This window comes from Cryptomeria japonica, chromosome 6, assembly GCF_030272615.1.
Source record: "Cryptomeria japonica chromosome 6, Sugi_1.0, whole genome shotgun sequence".
Taxonomy (NCBI): domain Eukaryota; kingdom Viridiplantae; phylum Streptophyta; class Pinopsida; order Cupressales; family Cupressaceae; genus Cryptomeria; species Cryptomeria japonica.
In genome coordinates this window covers 478,437,592-478,450,765 of record NC_081410.1, presented here as the reverse complement: position 1 = coordinate 478,450,765, position 13,174 = coordinate 478,437,592, and the positions used below count along the sequence as shown (strand labels likewise).

Sequence of the window (13,174 nt, the reverse complement as noted above, 5' to 3'; positions counted from 1 at the left end):
CAAGTACCCCCGTTTCCTGGTAACCTTGGATATTACACAATGCTGCTATTGTCTTGCTCTTTGATAGTGGTTGGCAGCAATAAATGGTTGTAAGTTTGAGACAAGTAAGAAAGATTCTTGTAGATTCTTGTTCGCTTATGGTTTTAGACTTCAATTTGACAATAGTTGTAGGGGCTTGGTGAATGGTGATAATGGGCTTTGTTTCCTCAACTTCCATTGTCTTCCTATATGATTTTTTGTTTAGCATTTTTGGGCTTTGATCAAGAAACGTGGTTCTTGAATGTCGTATGACAAGAATAAAATTTTTGATGCTAATTGTATGTTTTAATATATGTCAATAATTGACAAGTGCATTAGTGATTGATTGACAGAAGAAATTTTTGGTTTTCAGTCCTCAAGTAGATGTTATGACTGTTGGTGGACAATTGATTTTCAATCTATCTTGTGGTTTGAGGTTGAGTTCTTTGATCTTAATTGAAAGAAGCCAAGTTACGATTGAGAGGGTTAGTGGTGTTCTTTAAACAATTTCTTTTTCCAAAATACAACCAACTGATGTGTATGGTGTACTTGAATGAACTTGGACACGTTTGGCTTATCTACTGAGAGTTGGATTTTGGGACATTTATGATTTTGGAAAGCTTTTGAAATGGATTTGTAATAATAAAATACTGTTTAAAGAAAATTTTATATTGTAAAATAAATAAGAGAGAGAGAGTTGAAGTGAGTTTACACCAAACATGCACAAATAGCACACAGAACAATTGAAGATGCAGATTAAGGCAAATTGCAAATATGAAAGCATAATTGGTGCTATGATGATAATCTTTGAAGTGAGAATAGCAAAAAAATAGGACACAAGTGATCACTTAGAGAGATGATGCTTATTCCTTAATGAGTCCAACTAAGCATAATTTAGAAAATCTCAAAGTTTTTCTGGATGATCTCACAGTAGGCAAAGGGGAGCTTTAGTTCAGGGTTCTTCTATAGGTTGTGTGTTAGTCAATCAAGCAAGAAGATTGTTGTGACATTTTCACACATCGCGCCATTGCAAATGGGGACACCCACTTTTTTCTGCTTCTAGGTTAGTTTTTAATCTTTTAGCTACCAGCCTTTCATTTGGAAGAATTGTAGTATCTTAGGTGGCTAAGATGTAATCAGGACAAGTCTTTCTCATTAGGATGAAGTCGGGTACAGCATTGCCCTTGCCCAACCAAGCTTCCGACCTGCCTCTCCCAGCACTGCCAATGGCTGACCAAACCCAATCGCTTCCCTTCCATCTCCCCTCATTTCATTTCCTTTCATCTTTCCATCTCACTCCTCATCCCACAACCCCTCCATCTTTTCTATCTTCCACATCTTTCCTTCCACCTCTTTATGCCTTCACCACCTAACATTCATCTCCCTTCTCCCCTTTCTTCATCTTTCCATCCTTCACCTACCATTCATTCATTATTCCCCACTTTTTACCCTTCCAGCCCCTACCCACCTACCTTTACCTCCCTTATTTCTCTAAGCTTGCTTTCCATCTCACCCAAGTCCTATCCCTTCTCCCTCCATTTTCCTTGACCTACCTATCCCCATATCCTACCTTCACTCCCCACCATATCCTAAACCTCCTTTATTATCCTATCATACCCCCATCCTCCCACATCATCCTATCTTATATTCCCAATTTCCATTTCCTATATCCTAACCCACACCTTATATTCTAAACCTCCCTTTCTTCCCTTAGGCTAACCCCAACCCCATATTAACTTAACCCCCTTTCCTCACTAATCTTTCCACTTTCCTAGCCTCACATCCCCCCGCATCTCCCTTTTCCTAACTCTTTATAACTTCCACCAGCCCTTATAACTCCCCACCGCTCTTATCATACCCCATCCATACCCTTTTCCTACCCTCGTGGCCCACCAAACCTTAAACCTGGAAATTTAAAATGTTTTTAAAGGCATTACCATTGCCTTTGACCCTTTCCTCACCACCGTGGCATGCTGGCTCCACAAGGCATTATGGAGTAGATTGAAAATGTTTTTGTAAGGCATTAATAATGCCACTTCAGCATAGAGGCTAAACTGACATTAGCACTTCTTTTGGGATAGAAAGTATGAACTTAGCCTTGTGAATTTGATTTTGAGCGACTCACCTTAAAATTTGAAAAAAATCAAAATTTGTCTAAGGCATGGAGATAATTTGTTGTGCATTGCTTTTGCGCCTTTCGTGCATAGCCTTTGTGCCTTTTGTGCGTAGCTCTCGTGCCTTTCGTGCGAAGCCTTCGCGACTTTCATGCATTACCTTCACACCTATCGTGCATTGCTCCCGACGCATGGTGCATTGTTCTTAACGACTGTTGTCATTGTTTTTGATGCCTTGTGCTATTGCCTTGTTCAATTATGAGAGAAATCAGAGCTACGCCTTGCACAATGCAAGTCATTCAATGGATGCAATGAACGAAGAGCAATGATGATTCCAGCGCATACAAGCTATGAGCATTCAATAACACTATCTCAACACTTGACATTCATACGATGCAATTCGTGCAACCTATCCAATGAAGATTTTAAGTTCGATGAAGGATTCAAATGATAAATGAAAGGGCATTTGATAAAGGGAGATCAATTTCAAGGAAGCATTTAAAATTGATGCCTTATGATGCTAAGTTCAACATGAATCATTAAATTCAAGGCAGCCAGTTTAACCTTGATAAAAAAAAATCAAAAGTTTTAAAAGTTCTAAGCTGGGTTATTAATGATAAGTGCGATAAGATTGAGAATTTGGATGTAAAACTTGAAGTTGTTTTGTCAAATAAGGGCGCGCTTTATGAACAACAGCAACACATTTGCAACCTACGATGCTGAGTCAATTCGATCAATGCAAGGTACCACATTTAATAATGCAAAGGCAATTACACTAAGTTACAAAATTCAAAGTTCATGAGCTCAGATTGCAATCAATGTGTGATACCTTATATTCATTCATTGCATTTAATCTGGGTAGTGATCCACAAGAGGGCCTTGATTTTATAAGGTGGTGTCTTCATTTAGCTGTATCGCATTGAATAATTATGATCTGGTTGCTAATGGTTGAATTGCAAATGACATTAAATGAAGGTGGCCAGCGATTTGTGATGAGGTATCAACCTTTCCAAAGCGACTGTAAACTCAATATTGATCGTTTCATTTGATCAATTTCATATTGATATTGCTTCTACCTCTGCAATTCAATTCTCTGATCATCTGCAAATCAATTTCACCATCGAATTGGCTAGACAGTGATATGATTTTGAGAAATCCATGAAAGTGATTCTTGTTTGAAGATCAGCAATGCGACTTTAGAGTTGATTTTGTTCAAGTTATGTTATGCACAAACGATTTTGGAGATGCAGCGACTCACAGAGATGATTTTGGCGAATTCATAAAGGGGGGCGATTGTGATATTTTAACAGGATTAGCAATTCATTATCCAGTTCAAGTTTGTAATTACCTCATCAGCGACTTAGTCCATCATCAGCAACATATAGCGAATTCATTTGACAGTCAATTCGTCTTGCAAAGGTGGCAGTGTTGACAACGAATATTTTTGGAGCAAACTTCATAACCCAGGTGGTAGTGTTGTTTGATGATGACAGTGAATTAAAGTGATCCACTTTTTATTTCAAAAGAGAAATGCCTTCACAGTGACTTCAAAAGTCCAAGAACTGATTATATTAATGTCATTTCATATCAAAATGACTTTGACAGGCAGCGAATGCACCTAGTGAGATCAGTGAATTTGAAAGGAAGGTCACCGAGCTCGCATTTAAGTTCATCGGAATTCCAGCGATCAATATTTGTTTGGGTGTATAAGATTGGTCAAGAGAGCAACTGAAGCAATTGATCTATTTGAAATAGATCGCAGGTCTGAAATAAGGTTCACCTCATTGTTTTTGCACAAAACAAAGCCTATCTTTGTGACCGATCCAATTTCATATATATTGCTTTCACAAAGATTTTGTCTTAGATGTTTCAATTTGATCATCCTGAGATTTTGTAATGAATTGTTAGAGTGGTCATGATCAATCAAAGATTAGAATGCAATCTAGGGTTTTAGGCTTATCATTCTAGATTAGGATTCCTATTTGCAATCAACTATCATATCATGAAACTAACTTAGCCAATTCTCCCAGGTGCAAGATGGCGGGAGCAAGGCGAGCTCTCATCAGGAAGGACATTGCATTTCAAGTCTTTACAAGGTAGCTGTTGGGATCATCAAGTCACAAGGTCATACAAGGTAGGAATAGGAGTCATATACATCAAGGGGAATACAAGAAGACTCCAGGTGCAATTCAAGACACAATGAAGATCAAGGATTGACAAGACAAGGTCTACACCAAATGCAACATCAAGGCAAAGGGTAGCATCAACATCAAGCATTCAAGGATGAATTTTTTTACTATCTTGAATTTCCTTCGGAAATCCAAGAATCATTGCTAGTATAGTCAGATGACAGCTCAAGAATGCAAGTGATCAAGATAAGAGATAGTTTCAAAAAAGTTAATCAAAGTTAGAAGATCGACATGAGCAAAGTTATCATCACATTAGGATCTTGGACATGTTGAGTATCAAGAGATATGCCTCATTCATCTGCACTTGTGATGAGCTACCAAAATCAATCAAGCTGAGGTGGCACCCAGTCATCACTTATCCAATCATATCATTTCGAGATAAGGGGTTAAAATTCAATGAACCTAACAAAGAGAATAACTACTACAAGGGCACAATGTTCAATGCACCTGCCATTGTCATCTATTGGTTGAATTTTCGTAGAAGGACGTGTCCCATCAAATGTAAATATATCATTGGTCAAGCATTAAATGCTTTGTAATGGGTTCAACAAACCCTAATTAGGGTTTCTATCTTTCGATCTTGGACATTGATTGCAAATCAATTTGAGCCACCGAATTGTAATGAGAGCACTATAAAAGGCTCAACTTCTTCATTTGTAAAAGTTAATAGTGGTAGTTCAAGAATCGTTAATAGTAGCAGAAAGCAAATAATTAGAGTATGAAGAGAAGGCAAAGATTGTTGCCAAGACATTATTGTAAGAAGCATGTAAACTTCATTGAAGATATGGTGAATTCTATATGTTGATTCAACAATTTGCATGGTCTCTACTTCTCAATTTGATTTTCATGTTAGATGAATGGAAGACTTTGTGTATGATCAATGGTGAAATTCATATATCCATACTACTAACACCTTGCTAATGGTAAAGTGCTTTGCGTAGTCAACTGGATCTATTTAGCCAAAGCTTAACTTCAATTATCGCTTCTTCATTGATATGCATCAATTTGATGGTGTCTTTGCTTGTGGTGATGATTTGAAAATCATAAAGCTATCCTTAGGAGATTGCACTAGCCTTATGGAGATGTTCGCTGCATGTCGAAGCAAGACTTAGTTGAATTTAACTAAAGATTGTCCTTTGCTCTTACATTTTTAGAGTTAGAATAGCCTTCTAAACCCTTATCCTTTTTTCCTTTTCTTTTAACCAAGTGAAATCCCACGTTCCAGCATCATTCGAGCATTCAAGCATTCAACGTAAGTTCATCTTGTGAAACCAGCAATATCACATAATATACAATTGAGTCTATCCAAGAGCACGTCAAGACTTGACATTTGAGAACCTTGGAGTCGCCCCACTTGATCACGCAGCTTAGCATTTGGGAGTTTTTGTTCAAGAGAGGATAGAATACTTAGTATTTTATTCTGTGTTGCATAGTGCATAAAAACATCATCAACAAAGATATACAAAGGTGAACTTGAAAAATGGTTTTGTGGCAATATTGCTGTTTTTGTAAGAGAACTAGACATGCCCGATGGCCTGGTACAGACAAACTGACACTTACAATGTATTACTGAAGGAAGATTTCCTTGCAATCGATGCAGGGGGGAAAGTTAGTCTGTATAAGAAAACTCTTGGAGAGGACTCCTTTGAAAATCATTCAGTAATTGTTGATCGACTAAAGAGGTGTTTGTAATAGCTTGAAGGGTGCTCAAATTGATATGGAGGACAAGAAAAATGATGAGGAGAGAGACTGATACAAGATTGTTTGCAGCTATAACAGATATGACTTGATGGGCAAAGAGGTTGCAGCCTTTCAATTCAAGGAGAGCTTCCAAGAGGGTGAGAAAGGCAAGGAGCAGGCAGAATCAGCTAGGGTTCTGCTCCTATTCCTTAATGGAGATGGTGAAGAAAACTGAAGGAGGAGGCTGCCCTTCAAAAGACTACATTTTTTCCTCTGCTTAGGAAGTCTATTTGAGAATTTTGTTTAAAGCCTGGCTTAAATCATCCTAGGATGAAAATGTTTGAATCAAACCATTTTGTATATTTCAAACAGGATTTTGTATGCAAGCCAAGCATGAAGATTGTGTTCCAAGGACAAAATCTTAAGATGAATATATTTGTCACAGGTGAAGTAGGGGATTTCATGAAATACAAGTACGAGGGGTCAGGATCAGCTCCAAGATGAACTGGTAGAGGAGGAGTCAGAGATATGAAATGCTTGATTAGAATCAGGTAACTACGGAGCAGGAGAAACCATCTGAAGCTTTCTTTGATTTCTATTAATGCCGCTTTTCTAGTGAAGGTGCCTTGGAGCCTGATAAAGGAATATCAAGGGGTAAAGCTAGATTGGCAAATTAAACTATGAAGTATGACAGGTCCCTAGATTTTGATGATTTTATAGTTAAATTGTACAAAGCCAATGAAGGACAGATTGTAGATGAAATGGATTAATAGCGTGCCTTTATGTGAGGTGAGCACTAAAAATCTGTAAAGCTGTTATTTAGGAGAATGGATTGGCAACTCAAATTCAATCAAGTACAGTAACAGTTACTGAGCATGCATGGAATGGAGATGGAGATTTGAACTTCTCTTGTTTCCAGATCTCTAGGCAAAAATTCAATCAAAAATCTTTCTTTAGCTGGTCAGCTATGTAGTAAAGACTGGATGTCTCCAAAACAGTGAAATGATTGCTTAGTATTTAGTCCCAAAGTAATCAACATATATTTTCTGTTTGCCATTGTACTAAACTGGCCTGGAAAATGTCTTGGACGATTATTCTTGTTTTGTAAAAGTGGATTACTCGGAATGCTGTACGGATTAATTGTTTTGGCAATGTGAAACACACAAATTGACTTGATACCTTATGGCTTGTTCGCTCCTTATGTATTTGTGGTGATTGTGGAACAAGCGAATTTAACTTGTATTTGATACTGAGGGCAGATACCCAATTGGCTCCACAAATGAAGCCACTCTATCCTTGGTTATCATGTAGTTTGTTTATGGAGCTTAGCATTTCACACTAGGAAGTGGGCTAGTTTCTTCAGACTGAAAAGATTGGTGAATGGGGAAATACACAATAGGTGAGGAGGGAGGTTGCCTAGAGCTTCCTTTAATCCATGTGAGGTACAAATACGAGGCTGAAGAAGATTTACATTTAAGTACTGAACAAAAAACAGTGAACAAGTATGTAGTGCTTGAGATAACAGAAACTGGAACATACTCATAGAAAATGTCAAAGGAAATCCAGTAATCTCTACCGAGTCTTCAGGAGGGCTACAGTTTCCAGATATTCTATCCAGCAACAGGAAATTGGGTTGACAATGAAGGAACTTAATCTCCTCCAATAATTCTCTTGATTGATTTCAAGGGAGAGAATAGAGAATGAAGTTGAGAAGGTTTTCACTGAACATCAGAATTGAGCCTGAATAAAATCAAAAAAAATTTACACTTAACCTTTGAGTTAAACAAGCAGACTTTGGGGCTGCCTCATGTCAGTAACAGAATAAAATTGAAGATGGTATTTGGAAGCAATTGCAAACACGGGAATGAAGTCCTAAAATTGATGATGTTGGTCATGCATAATCAACAGGATAGAACTGCCTCTTTATAGGGCTTGTTTTTGATGCCACTCTATCTGATAATGTAGAGGGTATCAGATTTTGGATGTTTACTTGTTTAGTTTTGTCAAAGGATGATTTGATGAAGGCAAGACTTACGTTGTAACAGAATCTCAGAACTCACCAAAGTACCTCTCCTTTCAAATCTTGTAGCATTTTACACAAAAGAACAACACGATTTGGCTGCTGGTTGCTTGATGGCTAATGCTCCTACTACAGGGTCTGATAAGTGCAATAGATTAAAGAAATATGATTAGGATTTTTTTTTTCCGAACTGGAATTTATGATAGTGGTTGACTGCATCCATGTCCTTTTGGAACCTTGAACTCGCTGATCACTTTTGATAGGTTTGTTCACACAGTGTATGCTTTGGTAACGTAGGTGCTGGCTGTATTCAATAACAATGGAAATTTTGTTTAGTCTAAGTGACGCAATAACACTTATGTAATGGCCTATCTCGAAGATGTATAGTTTTTTACAGTTGCTTTAATCACATATTTAAAAAGGTACAAAATCTAGAATCTACTAGAAGACTAGTCAAATGTTATGTGCAGTACTATTCCATAACATTCAACCTAAGAGGGGAAATTTGTGCGTTTAGCCAAATCATTGTTAAAGTTGGAGTATTTAAGTAACATTTTCAATTAATGTGATCTTGCATAGCTCTCACTCAAATATGCGATGCTTTGCATGTGACTTCACCAGGATTTTGATATGTTTGGCTAAAGTTACTCTTTACAAGTTGTGATGCATCTTTTAGAATTTTCTGAAAACGACATTAATTTTTTTGTTTGAAGAGATCCATCATAAATAAATCAATCAAGTGCTTTGCAAATGCAACAGCTAGTTCCTTCATATATAATCAATCCATTATGAGACATTGATGGTAATCGAAAAAAATCAAGGTAGTTTGCGAATGTTCTGGACTAGATGAGCTTTTGAGGGAGGTTCAAAATGAACCCACCATTTTTGGACGTGAATTGTTTGGAGCTTACATTCCTGTTCTCTTTGCCGCTAGTTTCTGTTCATGCTCTTAGACAGATGACAAGACTTCCTCACTAGAAAAGTGTTAGTACCAGTTTTTAAATTTTTATTAATTAAGGTTTAGATTGGCCTATAGAATTAAGTTCTTGAACAGGAAGATCCATTTTTGCTTCAAAATCTAGGAGTTTGAGAAAGTTGCTATAACTTGTTCTAAATAAAATAAACTAACTTTCAAAAAAGGATTACGTATTGCTTTGTTCGGGGAACTTGAATGAAAGGGCTTTAGTGTGTTATTTTCAAATGACTTTATATTTTGTTATTTTAGTTGTAAATACTAGTCAACTTTTCTTTAATAGCTACATATCTATGCTAGGTTTATCTGGTTACTAGAGTCAAATACCATTGCTTGCTTGTTTCCAATATTCCGCATGCCAAGCTATTGTTTGTAAAAATAGTAGCTGTACTTTTGTGAACAATAATGTGGTCGTTTTACATATATATTTTGAACAATCTTTTCCTTTAGAGACATTTCTCAGTTCATACAAGTAACCATTTTGGCCCACAAAATTAACAAGACAAATTTTTCAGGTGTTTTGGCAGATTGTATTTGATGATAACGTAACAAAATTGAGGTGGTTGGTCAACGTCGAAGGATACAGTAAACAATAATGGTTCGTATTTGTTTATTTTAGATTTCAATAAACATTGAAGATGCTATTTGCTTGCACTTAAATTCTTTTAGGCTCGATAATTTGCTTGGAAACATTTGGTGATGAATGACTCGATTTTTGTTCTCACGACGTTTGTATTGAATATTTCAAAGTTGCTACTCGCATTTTTGGTAGTTGATGGAAGATGATATTATAGTGTATTTTTGTTTGTAATTTTTTTTAACGAAGTGATTGAGAATTGAAGTGAAAATTAAAAGAATGCTGACTTTTAATTTGGTCAGGTATTTTCTTTGAATTTCTAAATGTTCCAATCAAGCAATGAATACAAAATATCTAAGAAAGTTCAAGAAGATAACAATAGGTTATGTTGAGAGAATGCGGGATGGTTAAATTGTAAGTTAACACCGTATTTTAATAGTAATTCTAGGCTTTCACATCAAAGTTGCTAGTAATTGATGGAAGATGATATTATAGTATATTTTTCGTTTGTACAAGTTTTTAACAAAGTGATTGAGAATTGAAGTGAAAATTAGAAGAATGCTAACTTTTAATTTGGTCAGGTATTTTTCTTTGAATTTATAAATGTTCCCATCGAGCAATGAATACAAAATATCAAATAAAGTTCAAGTATATAACAATAGATTATGTTGAGAGAATGCTGGATAATTAAATTGCAACTTAACACATTGTATTTTAAAAGTAATTCTAGCCTTTCACTTCAAGGTTGGCCTAACTTTTTGAAAAACTCAAGGCTTTCACATCAATGTTTGTCTAGCTTTTGCTTCCAAAGATCTTTAGCAAAATCTTAAACTTGGCTGAAAAAAAAGTTGTAAACTTTGATTTCTTGAATTGTATGCCTTTTCAAAAGTTATTTATGCATAATTAATTTGATTTTTGGTTACGTATTTAAATAATTGTTTATTAGTTTATTTTCTCTAGTTTATAAGATTTAGTTTAAGGGGTATTTGTTTTATCATTTTATTCTTTTAAGTTTTTTAATATGTAATGGCTTGATTGTGTTGGTTTTTTGTTTTCAGGGGTTAATTCTTTTATGAAGTTGGGATTTGTTTTGTTTTTTTCTTTTCATTTTTCAGTTTGGAAGGCCTTAATTTTATTTAAATTTAGTTGAATACACCACCTATGTATGTTTTTCTTAAACTAATTTGCAATTAGTGCTGTTTTTTTTCATCAAAAATTTCGGTCCTTAAGGAAAGCGACAACAATCAATGCTACATTGCTCTTATTTAATTTTCACATTGTTTGTGGATGTACCTACATAATTTTTTTTTTTGAGAATGTGGAATTAGAGTAGAAGTCACCTTATTATATTTCCCCAAAAAATTGGTTATGGGGAGTTTTTCTAGGATGTCCCCTACTTGTTAGTACGTCCTTCATCCCATGTGGGAGATGTTGCCACTTGACCTTGTTGAGGAACACAACTTTGACACCTTGCTTTATTATTTTAAAATAGAATAAAAAATAAGAAAAGTAATTTTTTTTATAAAATTATTTAAATTTAATTATTGAATTAAATAAATGTATATATTATGAGAAATTTATATATTATACTTAATATTATGTAAACTATAATATAATTAATTTATTTCATTAAAGAGTAATTATATGATTTACGAAATGATTAGTAACAAATGTAATACAACTCAAATTATAGAGGAATTAGCTAATTGAAGAATGATGCACCCCATTAATATAGGTCTTTGACAAAGATATAATAAACATCATATATTTTGAGCTACATGAATCACACCTTGTCATAATTAGGTCTTATCAAGTTTTTATTGGCACATGGACCGTGTGCCAACTTTTCGAAGTCCCCCCTTTTTAAAACAAGCTTATGTTCATTGGGACCCTCAATAACAATTTTATATTATTTAAATAACAAGTTAATTTAACTTAATATCTTATGTTATTTTAAAAATAAAGTCATTGATCACATAAAATATAGAAATACCGATTTCAAATGCTTCCATCTACATTTCTAAAAATAGCAAGAAAAAGTATTGTAAACCCAACTAAAACTAGAAAAATTACCTTTAGAGTTTCATATTCTCCAACTCATTAGCCTACGTGAACTCGAATGAATAGGCCAATGGTTTACCCTATCGGCTGGTTAGGAAAGGGATATTTTGCCCTTCCCCAAATTGCTTATCCTCGAGCAATTTCAACTTTGGTTGCTGTAAAATTTGTTCACTCTCCCACATTGCATCCTCTATTGGCAAATCTTTTGATTTGATCAAATATTCCTTGATTACCCGCTTCTGAAGAACTCACTTTTTGAAGTCAATAATGGCCTTTGGTATCAAAATCAGTTTCCCCTCATCCAATGGTGGTAACACAAATGAGGGTAACACATTATGTCCAAGTGCCTTCTTGAGCTTGGACACATGGAAAACATGTCCTAGCTGTTTACTCAAGCTCCTAAGCAACCTCCCCAACCCTCCTAGTAACTTTGAATGGTCCATAAAATCTAGGCTTGAGCATCTCTACTCTACTTTTTGAGAGTAGATTGTCTGTAATATGCAATCTTAAATAAAGCAGGTCTCCAACCTCAAAATTACACTCTATTTGTTGTTGATCAATGTCAATTGTATTAAAAATGGTGCAATGGCTCCCAACAGTCCTCCTTTTCTGCCCTTTTCAAACTCCTCTGTCGTTGTCCTTGCGTCGTTGCCCTTGCATTCTCATCTGCTGCTGCGTTGGTTGTTGGTGGGTTGGGTGTCGTGGATGCCCCTTTGATGCTGTTATTGCACGTACTTGTGCTGGTGTTGGTAGTGTTGTTGTGGGTGCAATGGCTCTTGGTGTTGTTGTGTCTGTTGTCGTTGGTGATCTGGTGGGTGCTAAGGTCCCTCCTAGACCTCCTTCCTTTGTTGGCTGATGAGGCTTTGCTCATGTGGCCAGATTTGCTGCTCATCCCCCTTAGGGGATTCATCTTTTTCCTTGTGCCAAGACCTCCCTTGTGGTGGTTTATGGCCAAGAGGTTGTGGAAAATGTTGATTTCTATCAATGTTGTGCGTTGGTTTGCAGATTTTTTAGGTTTTGGCCTTGTCTCCTGGACCTCCTTCGTTGGGTGAGTGATTCCTGAAACCTTTAATTGCTCATTCCATTGAACTTTTCCTTTGTGTTAAAGGCTTTTTTTATTGCTTCCTTTACTTCTTATGTTTGTGATTTGATTCTGGGCAAGTTGTGGGTTTGGGGAAATCGCTCTCTCTGCCAAACCTTGGACAACTTCCTTTAACCCCCTTACCGAACCACTTAATGTGTGTTTGATATGGGTTCACCTTCTTAATCTTCCCCTTTATTTCTCAAAACACTCTTGTTACGAGGCCATTGGCAACTCTTTTGGTTGATTTTTGAAGGTCAATGATGTTACGTCCTCTACCTTTGCTTGCATTTTGGTTGATATTGACATCTCCACGCCTCTCCTTGGGGATGTGGTTCTTGTGGTTGGGGTTAGGCCATGGACTCAATTGTTGTATTATGAGGGTCTCCCCTTTCGTTGTCGAAGATGCTTCTCAAGGGGTCACTTGCCTTCAGATTGTTCTCTCATGTTATAGATTTGCT

General features: G+C 36.1%; 1 protein-coding gene across 8 annotated transcripts in view; it reads left to right on the top strand.

The window, feature by feature from the left end:
- The window catches only part of LOC131051079 (mitochondrial ATP-independent inner membrane protease subunit 1a), an 87,922-nt gene extending 78,035 nt beyond the window's left edge, over positions 1 to 9,887 (top strand). For all 8 annotated transcript variants that reach the window (XR_009107080.2, XR_009107081.2, XR_009107077.2 and 5 more), the window contains one exon: positions 9,510 to 9,887. The gene's annotated coding sequence lies outside the window, so the exon portion shown is untranslated. The remainder of the gene's footprint in view (positions 1 to 9,509) is intronic.
- The last annotated feature ends 3,287 nt before the right edge of the window (positions 9,888 to 13,174 follow it).